The 9,735-nt window shown below is 34.0% G+C and overlaps 1 protein-coding gene across 2 annotated transcripts in view; it reads left to right on the top strand.

The window, feature by feature from the left end:
• Nucleotides 1-626: 626 nt before the first annotated feature.
• The window catches only part of LOC114329110 (innexin inx7), an 88,643-nt gene continuing 79,534 nt past the window's right edge, over nucleotides 627-9,735 (top strand). For both annotated transcript variants that reach the window (XM_050659578.1, XM_050659577.1), the window contains exon 1: nucleotides 627-911. The gene's annotated coding sequence lies outside the window, so the exon portion shown is untranslated. The remainder of the gene's footprint in view (nucleotides 912-9,735) is intronic.

Genomic DNA, 9,735 nt, shown 5'->3' with positions numbered 1-9,735 from the left:
GTATTTTGCAGAATGGTAAAAAACAGTAAATTGTTATTTTGATTTAACAATGTTTACATTAATAATTTGACTTATATTTGACAGTTGACAGTAATATTGTACCTACTTGTTGTTTTAGTTCTAATAAATTTTGTTGGTTAGTTACATAAATAAATTAAGTAAAAATGAAAAAATTACTTGTTATTTGAGGAAGGTGGAAAACCCATATGTATAACATGGGAGTAAAGTGCCTTTTCCTCCCTTGAATGATTACTGCCCTCCGCTACGCGTCGGGCAGTAAACTTCATTCTCGGGAGGAAAAGTTACACTTTCCTCCCTTGTTATACAAATAGCTATTTCATGACACAGCAAAATATCTTTTTACAATAGTCAAAGTACATATACCCAACTGCAAGATGGCTGCATCATTGTCAAATATGTAATTTGTTCTTGAATTTTTATAAAAATTTTATTGTTTTTGTTGTTGTTTGAATTGAGCATCGAATAAAAACTTTTTCCAGCAGTGTATTTTAATTAAATCTTGAATGTTATCAGTTTTAAATACCATTTATCTCAGCAACGTAAGACAAAATAATCTAGTATTAAAATTAACGTTCTCTTATCAATCTTATCAATAGCTGAGACTTCATAATTCACAATAGAATCTATAAATTTAGTCGCTCACACAGTGCGCATGTCTCGAGCCGTTAGTACAATACAGCGTTTAATTTAACCCGACTAATTGATGACATTTGAGCATCACCGTCGCCATCCCAGCCAAATTACGCTATAAACAGTTTTATAGTAGATCGCAAGCGCTACTCCAACTCCAAATTTGATTGGCGATTTTTTCTGCTCGCTGATGCAGCTTCTAGTGTTTGGTGCTCGGTAAATGACGTCTTGTTTTGACGTATATTCGAAGAGGATTACAGGTACGTCAAATTATTCTATTTGTAAATAAAGCCATTATTAAATAACGGCACTCATTTCCGTGTACATTCTACAATTTCAAGTGTATTAACTATTTCAAATATTTTTTAAATTTAGCATATTCTTTAAGCTGAAACTGTCTTATTTTTAATATACGGTGTTTATGTTATGTTTTTAAATGTTCAAATCATTTGTCTACTTTTCTTATATGTATTTATGTATGTATAGCGTTAACAGGCCTTTTGGGCCCGTAAAAATCTCGAGCTTAAGTACATATATATACAAAATTTTTAACTAATCTGAAGGATCTGATGAACAATATTTCACCATTCACTTCTGTTATGTCTTTTTCTTTTCCATTCATTCACCTTCACATGTTTAAGGCCTTCCTCCACTTTATCAATCCACATCGATCTGGGTCTACCTCTTCTTTTGGGGCCGATTAATTTTCTGGTCATAACTAGTTTAGGCATTGCGTTCGTTGCCATTCTTTCTGCGTCCCAACCATCTGATCCTTTGCTACTTGATGATGGTAGATGCTTTGTACATAGCCAATTATTCGTTGTTAGTTCTTCTCTCCCACCCGTCTTCTGTCTTCCTTCCTCCGAATACGCGTCTCAATAGTTTCCTTTCCCATCTTTCCAGAAAATCCTCTTTCTTCTTATTTAATGTCCATGTCTCGTAGGCATATGTTCTTTATCTTTACGTGTAATCTCGACGAAGGTTGGCAATCATCATTGCTATTCTAACTTTTGACACTACAGCCCAAAAGAGTTCAGTTGAGCTGCATCCAAACCATTCTGCGAGGTTTCTCAGCCAGGACATTTTTCTTCTAAATATGCTACGCCTTCATTGAACCTTTTCCTGCATTAGTAATCTTAGGAATTCATATCTGTCACCACGTGTTATATGACCCAGATATTGTTTTCTTATTTTGACGGAATCCAGTATCTCTCTTTTGTTCTCTATTCTTCTTAGTAGTTCTTCATTGGTTATTCTATCTGTCCAGGAGATTCTTAGCATTCTTCGATATGTCCACATTTCAAATGCTTCCAATCTATTGAGACATTGTTTATTAAGAGTCCTTGTCTCCACACCATACAAAAGAATAGAAAATACATAACACTAGTATTTTCTAAGAATTAGTACTCGTTTTCTAAAATTTAGGCTGCGGTCTCTACTACAGAATATATATGTAGTAATAAACAAATATGTATAAACAAAATAAATATGTATAAACAAATATATTATATTTGTTTCATATTATTGAATGTACTTATAGCCTTTTCTATTCTAACTCTGATTTCTTTGGTATCATCATCATCAATGGTGCTACAGCCCTATGAAAGAGCCTCGACCTTCTCAAGTCTATTACGCCAGTCAGTAGTATCCATTACCAACCGTTGCCAGTTTGCTGCACCTATTTTTCTCCCATCCTCATCTACACCATCCTTCCATCTAAGTTTTGGCCTACCCCTATTTCTACTTCCCACATATTGTGACATAAGGATTCTTCTATTGGACGGTTGTTATGCTGTGATCTTGCTAGATGCCCTGTCCATCTTAGCCTTCCTATTCTTATAAGAGATACTACGTCTTTACCACCAAATATATGTTTATAGCTATGGTATACCTCGTAGTTGTACCTCCTCCTCCAAATACCATTTTCACAGATGCCACCGAATATTCCTCTCAGAATCCTTCGTTAAAATATAAGCAGAAGGTTTTCATCTGCCTTGGAGGTGGTCCATGTCTCCGATCCATATGTCAACACTGGTTGTATAAGGGTTTTGTATATGGTTATTTTTGCTTTTTGGCTTAAGTTTCTGCTTCTCATATGTCTACTCAGTCCAAAATAGTGTTATCCAAATGCAAGACCAAGACGAGACTTAGATAGTCTTGGTCTTGGTCTTGCGCCAGTACACCTGGTCTTGGTCTTGGTCTTGGTATTGCGCTCCCGATCTTGGTCTTGGTCTTGGTCTTGCCGCAAGAGTCTTGCAAGTCTCGCAGTTGCCCATTAGCATATTGCATATCTTAGAACAACGTAACAGAGTAGGTACATTTTAAGATTGAATATCATAGCCATAGGAAAAACCAACCAAATTAATAAATATCTGACACCGGGTGGGGTTTGAACTCACGGTGTAAGTGATCCGTGCCCATATTCTAACTAATTAAAGTTTATTAGAAACATGCATTTTTTAGTGTATTTGCTATTCACTATCTGTGATTTGAAAAGCATTCAATTCGGTGACAGATCTGCACAGTATGTTAATGCCAGTTCTAATTTTTATCTACTACGTTGGGTTGGACAGACCAGTATGGGTTTCAGATTTTATGGCACGTCAGCTACTTCACAAGCAAAGTTAAACTTACTCTTCACTATCTCACTTGTTAGCCTTATATATAAGGCTGTATAGCCGTATTCTTTAACAATATCGCTGGAAAAATGTTGTTGCTAGACAGGTAAAGTGTCATTGTATACCGGATATCGGGTATATCAATCAAACTGTGTTTTTTCTCAAAGTTCGCATCATTGTGTGGAATATTCTAGCATATAAAATACTGAAATTAAAACCCAACTATAGTCTAATATTTTCTTAACATTCTGTTTTTGATTCATTCGCTTATGTTGTATAACAAAAAATTTAGGTATTTTATCAACTAGCCATGTTTTTCATTAATACAGGGTGTTTTTAAATAAGTATGGCAAACTTTAAGGGGTAATTCTAAACAAACGAGTCATGTTACGTATGCATGCCAATGGTAAATATTAAATTCTTAATTGTAAGTCAAAAATGCGCAATAACTACCTCATAAAACTCACCAAATTTCATTTGCATATCTCAACCGGTTTTAGAGTAATAAATAAATCCTCAGTTTGTAAGAAAAATTTTAATACCCCTATTTCGGAAACGAAGCATTTGCAGACATACCCTCCTATTAGAGGTGAAACTAACAAAGTGCACTTTTTTGAGATTTTGACATTTTCATCAATTTGAACTCAATACGGTACTGTCCAACTCTGTAGAAATCAACTGGGGCTCTATTCTAATTGCTGAGATAATTTTATGGTATACTTCACTAAGTGCATGATTGTGAATTTCGGTTTCAAGGTAAAACTCATTAAAACTTATTATTGCCCTTAGTGAATTTTTCCTTACAATCTGGAGTGCCGAATCAGTAATACATATTATTTAGTGATCTTTCAAACAATACATTATTAAACATAACTGTTTATTATTTTTGTGTTCATTATCTATTCGGCGATTGATTAAAGAAATGAGCTTATATTATTTCTTTGTAGCAAATATTTTACATAATCTATTTTGCGATCAAGCAGGCGACTTGTGTGTTATATTGTATTGTTGAAACTGTATATTATTCGTGTGCATTACCTGTTCGGCGGTACATGATACTTTAATGAGATAAATTCATTAACTTCTCAATATCCAATAATTGTGTTCATGGAAAAACTCATCAAGTACAAAGTGTAGCTATTGAATTTTACCTCTAATAGGACATAGTACCTATGTTTATAAATCAAACCAGGGCCGGCGATAACGGGCCTGCAAGGGATGCATTGCAGGCGGGCGACCCTGTTTGGGGGGCGCCATAATGAACACCTTTTTCTGCTGGTGTTACACAAAATCATAGAAAAATTATTTTCTTTCAAATTTTTCAATGCAATAGAATTTTATTCACGGCTCCAGTATGCGTAGTGTGTGACAAACACTCATTTTCAAAATGCTATGGATTTAAAATTTAAAATACAAATTTAAAATAAAAAATTTTAATCCGGAAAATAATTGTTTTAGATAATAAGAATTAAATAAGATATTTACATCCTAATTACATTTTATACCATTGCCAGAAGATAAAATATCTAAATATAGGTAAATACCTAATTAAACCGAAGGGCGCCTTAGCTAGTATTGCAGGCGGGCGCCTTATACCCTAGCACCGGCACTGAATCAAACTGCCATTATTTTTGGTGCTGAATTAGCCTGTAAGGTTACCATACTTATTTAAAACACCCTGCATTGATGAAAAAAATGGCTAGTTAAAAAAGTACCTAAGTTTTTTATTATCCAGCATAAACGAATGAATTAAAAAACAGAATGTTAAGAAAATATGTATCTAAAAACACAGTTTGATTGGTACACTCGTACCAAAAACCTGGACAATTAAGTTCAGAGCAAAGAAATCGTCTGCTGTTAAAGATGTGCAAAATATTTTATTCTCCTATATACTCCCTAAAACGACCTTCAGTTCTAACCGCAAGACGCAAGAGTCTCGCAGGCTTAGTCTTGTTCTTGCTTAAGTCTTGCATGCTAAGTCTTGGTCTTGGTCTTGCTAAAATTAGGCGGTCTTGGTCTTGGTCTTGGTCTTGCGAAAACGCAAGAACAAGACCAAGACTGCAAGACCAAGACCGATTTTGGGCAACACTAGTCCAAAATAGCATTTGTTCGCTAGGATTATCGATATTATTATAGAGCTCGGGAAATATGCAAAATGCATATTAAGTGCATATTTGCATATTTTGGATAAATTTTATAAGTGCATATGCATTTATTAAAATTGCATATTTTCAGACTTTTATTACCTCAAACGATATCAACAGAAAAAAATTTAAAGAGAAATGAGAAGTCCCAGATCTAAACAATAAATCTGAAAATTGTCGTGGAACCACTTTCTGGTTACATCCGTAATTTCTGCCTTTTCCAATTTATACGGCAAGGATACGACGAATAAAAGAGAAGAATGGGACTCGTCTCGAACATGCAGTCACATTTTGTTAGTGAAAAAATTTTATTACTATTAAGTGATGCTGCGCCAAATGAACAAAGATAGACAGCATTTAAAACTATTTTTTTCAAATTTGCTACTTGATTAGCACACACTTTAAAGCGTAGCAGAAACTGGAAGGACAGAATTTCCAATGATCAATACCCTTGTATCAAATATAAAAAATATTTTTAAGCCCTTCTGCGAGTAGAGGTGTATAAAGATCGTTTACCAAATGTGTCTTTACCACTTGAGCCTGTGATAACTAGATCGGGAACATGGTTAAGTTTTGTAAATTTCATAACCGATAATTTTGAGGGAATTACAGGCGTCATTTGTAGTTTCGATGTAGATAACTCAGGTGCTATAAAAAATGTGTGGATGTTTTAAAAAAAACCGTTATTAAAAAGTAATTTGACACATATCCAAACCAATTTTGTAAATATTTGCTGAACCAATTATTACTAAATTAGAAAAGCGAAACATTTTATTAAACCAAAGTATTGAAATTATCAATTCATTAAATGAAAAAATTAAATATCTTGGGGAAACCATTAAAGTCTATCAAAAAATCTGCACGGTGCGGTGTTAAAGAAAAACTAGGGATATCAAGAAATAATTCAAATAAATAATATTATTACGAGGGGGAAATATGAAGATAATTTAATGTTATAGGTATAGGTAGAACCCACAATTATACAATATTTTAAGTTTGCTTCTTTAACTTTATGTGAAGTAGAAAGAAGTTTTTCTGTGTATAAACAATTATTATCAGATAGACGACTCAGTTTTTCAGTAGAAAATTTAGGAAAACGTTTAATAATGTATATTTTAGTTGTAATAATAATATAATTAAGAATGATGGTGATAAATATAAAGAATAAATAAATATAATGAAGTAGGTAATTGAAATTTCAATAAATATTTTTTGTAACTTTGGCAAAAAATAAATATTTTTTTTATTTCGAGCCTCGAGTGCTAGGGCCATTGGCATAAAATAAATAATTAAATACCTTCAAAACAAGGATTACTGCGTTTTTTATTAATATGCAAAATGCATAAAAGCATATTTTAGTGCATATTTCAACTGTTTTTTGTGCATATTTGCATGCATATTTTAGGGTTTTTTAAGTGCATATGTTCCTAGCTCTAGTCATGACGTTCTCCTTGGTGATCAGGGAGCCTAAGTATGTGAATTTGTCCATCACTTCAAAGGTAGAGCTATCAACAGTGAATTGGTGACCGATGTTTCTGGCTCTATTATTGGGTGTTGATGCCATCATCTTAGTTTTCTCCTCGTTTACTTTCAGGCCCATATTTTTTGAGGTATTTGAGAAGGTGGTATACATTTCTTCTAGTTTGCGTGTTGTGCGGGCAACTAGGTCCACGTCATCTGCATATGCCAAAACTTGGGATGATTTCTTTGGCATACCTAATCGTCTTTCATTAAAGTTAGTCCCTAAATAGTTATAATTCTGAACTAGTTCTTCATCATCCAGTCTCAAAAGTCCACTGCTGAACATAGGCCTCCTGCCCTTGTTTCCAACCCTGTCTATCCTGCTCCGCTCTCATCCAGTTTTTATTTATCCTTCTTAAATCGTCTTGTCAAATCGTATCTCTTGGTCGCCATTCCAATAATCTCTTTGTCCATCGTTCATCTGTCATTCTGGCTATGTGTCCTGCCCATCTCCATTTTAGTCTGGCTATCCTTTGGATGACGTCAGTTACCTTTGTTCTTCTCCTAACTCGTTCTATCGTCTTATTATTTACGTGTAGTTTCTAATTATGTTTCTAAAATTTTTCTTTGGTATAACCATGAATTTTGTTTGATTTATGTTTACATATCTTTATATTTTGTTGGGCATATGTTACTGTGGATCTAATTACTGTTTTATATATTCCTTGTATTTTGAATTCGTTAGGGCTCTTAACTGCCTTATTTTTTTAAATTTTACTATTCTGGCATCGAGTTCCCATTTATCTCTTCCATTTTCATCGAATACTACACCCAGGTATTCAAAATTGTTCACCTTTTTAAAACTATAGCTTTTACCACTTACACACCTCACACTCTCAGTTCTCAATTTTAAGAGAACTAAAAGTTAGCCAACGACTCTCCAGTAAAGTCCATCTCCAACAACTAAATACATACTTTGGACATGTTATGGGAGCAAACACAGAAAACATGGAAATACTCATTCTACAAGGAAAGGTGGAAGGCCGAAGATCACGAGTAAGGTCCCCAACAAAATGGATCGATCAAATTACAGGAGTATGCAAAAAGACCTATGGATGAGTTAAAAGAAATGACCAGAGACAGAGAGCTTTGGAGACGACATCACGTCGACCACTACACTCTCTCCGGGGGCTCAGGATTGAAGAGAGAGACCTCACACTAAAGTCTTTTTATTTTTTTCTTCTGTCCCCCCATGATTATATATTATTAATATTCGGTTTTGTGTTCATTTAGCTGATAACTCCAATCAGACTTTCTTCTTCAATAATTTTCTTCACCACTCTTTCGTGGTTCTTGCTAAGATTATTAGGTCATGCACTGGTGCTTATTTTCATGATTGTTTCTTCCATCCTCATGTTGCATTTTCTGATTACAGTTTCTAACGCCAAGTTGAACAATGTAGTGGATAAAGGGTGTCCCAGTCTCAAGCCATTTTCAACCCTAAATTGATCTAAAATGTGGCCGTGCTACGTAATAGTCTAAGAGCTAGTGAACCCTCCGACTAACGGTCGTCCTGTAAGGCTAGAAATTTGTCTAGTGATAATTCATAGCACAACAAGGCTAAAAACCATGACCTGGCAGGCATCAGCCGTGCACGTGTATCTACCAGGTGAATCGAAAAGTGCATAGTTTAGGGGTAAAATAAACTTTCTCCTGTAAGGTTTAAATTTAAGTATACCTCGTCCAATTTACTTACCGTTGCACGTCATCCGCGTCATAGCCTGTGACACGATACCAACACGAAATATTTAGGCGGTGGGTGTGTTCTTTTTTAGAATCAAAGTGATAATATTTATTATAACAAAAATTTTTAATTTGTTTAAATAAAGATTGTTTAAATAATTGTACAGCTTTCAAATGAGAAAATTTGTGTTTTTAATGTTAAAAGGTACACTTGTCGTATGTTTATCTAAAAAAGTCTACAACTGGAAAATATGTAGTTTTCTTTTCTTATAAATAAATTAATCTATTATATCAAAACAAAAGCTAGTTTGACATTTAGTAATACGTCAACATACGTAGACAACGACAAACTTCAAGTCAAGTAAATATGACATTCCAAGTTTTGTATTTTATTTACCCTAACCTAACCCTACTTCTCACTGTAAATATAGATAAATTTCACATGTGTATATTTGAAAATATGAAATATAACATGAAATAAAACAAAACAACAAAACCAATAGCTTTCAGCAGTTTATTCATCAGAAACTGCAGTGTTATAATGTAGTTTTTTTGCATAGAAATCTTTATCTAAGTGAAGCAAATGTGAGTAAATTTCACTTAAGTGGCTGATGTCTGATTTTTTGTTGATAGTCTCCTCAGTCTCAGAAATAAAAGCCATCTCAAGAAACAACCTTTTAAAATAATTGTTTTCCACTGCTAGAACTTTGGATTCTGTGTAGTTCATTATATGATTGTTTTGATGGACATGCATGGACAAACTGCATCTGTCTGGGTATCTTTTAGAATCACTTATATGTGATGTGATCCGGTCCCTCAATCGTCTCGAAGAATGGCCTATATATTGCAAATTGCAATTTTTGCAAGGGATGCTGTACACTATATTTGACATATTTTCTTTTAAGGTTTTATCCTTGAGTTTGGAGAAAACTGAATTTATTGTTAAAGCTGTTTTGGAAGCAAACTTAAAATCACCAACAGAATTAAAAATTCTTGTCAATTTTGGTGTGACATTGTGTATGTATGGTAGCGTATAATATTTAGTTGACATAGTTGTGACCGATGCAGTATCCCCTTCCTGTTCAACAGGAGCAGTGTCCACCGAAGAGATGTCTTGT

The sequence above is a fragment of the Diabrotica virgifera genome, chromosome 8 (assembly GCF_917563875.1).
Source record: "Diabrotica virgifera virgifera chromosome 8, PGI_DIABVI_V3a".
In the NCBI taxonomy this organism is placed as follows: Eukaryota; Metazoa; Arthropoda; class Insecta; order Coleoptera; family Chrysomelidae; genus Diabrotica; species Diabrotica virgifera.
This window is presented reverse-complemented; position numbering and strand designations above follow the sequence as displayed.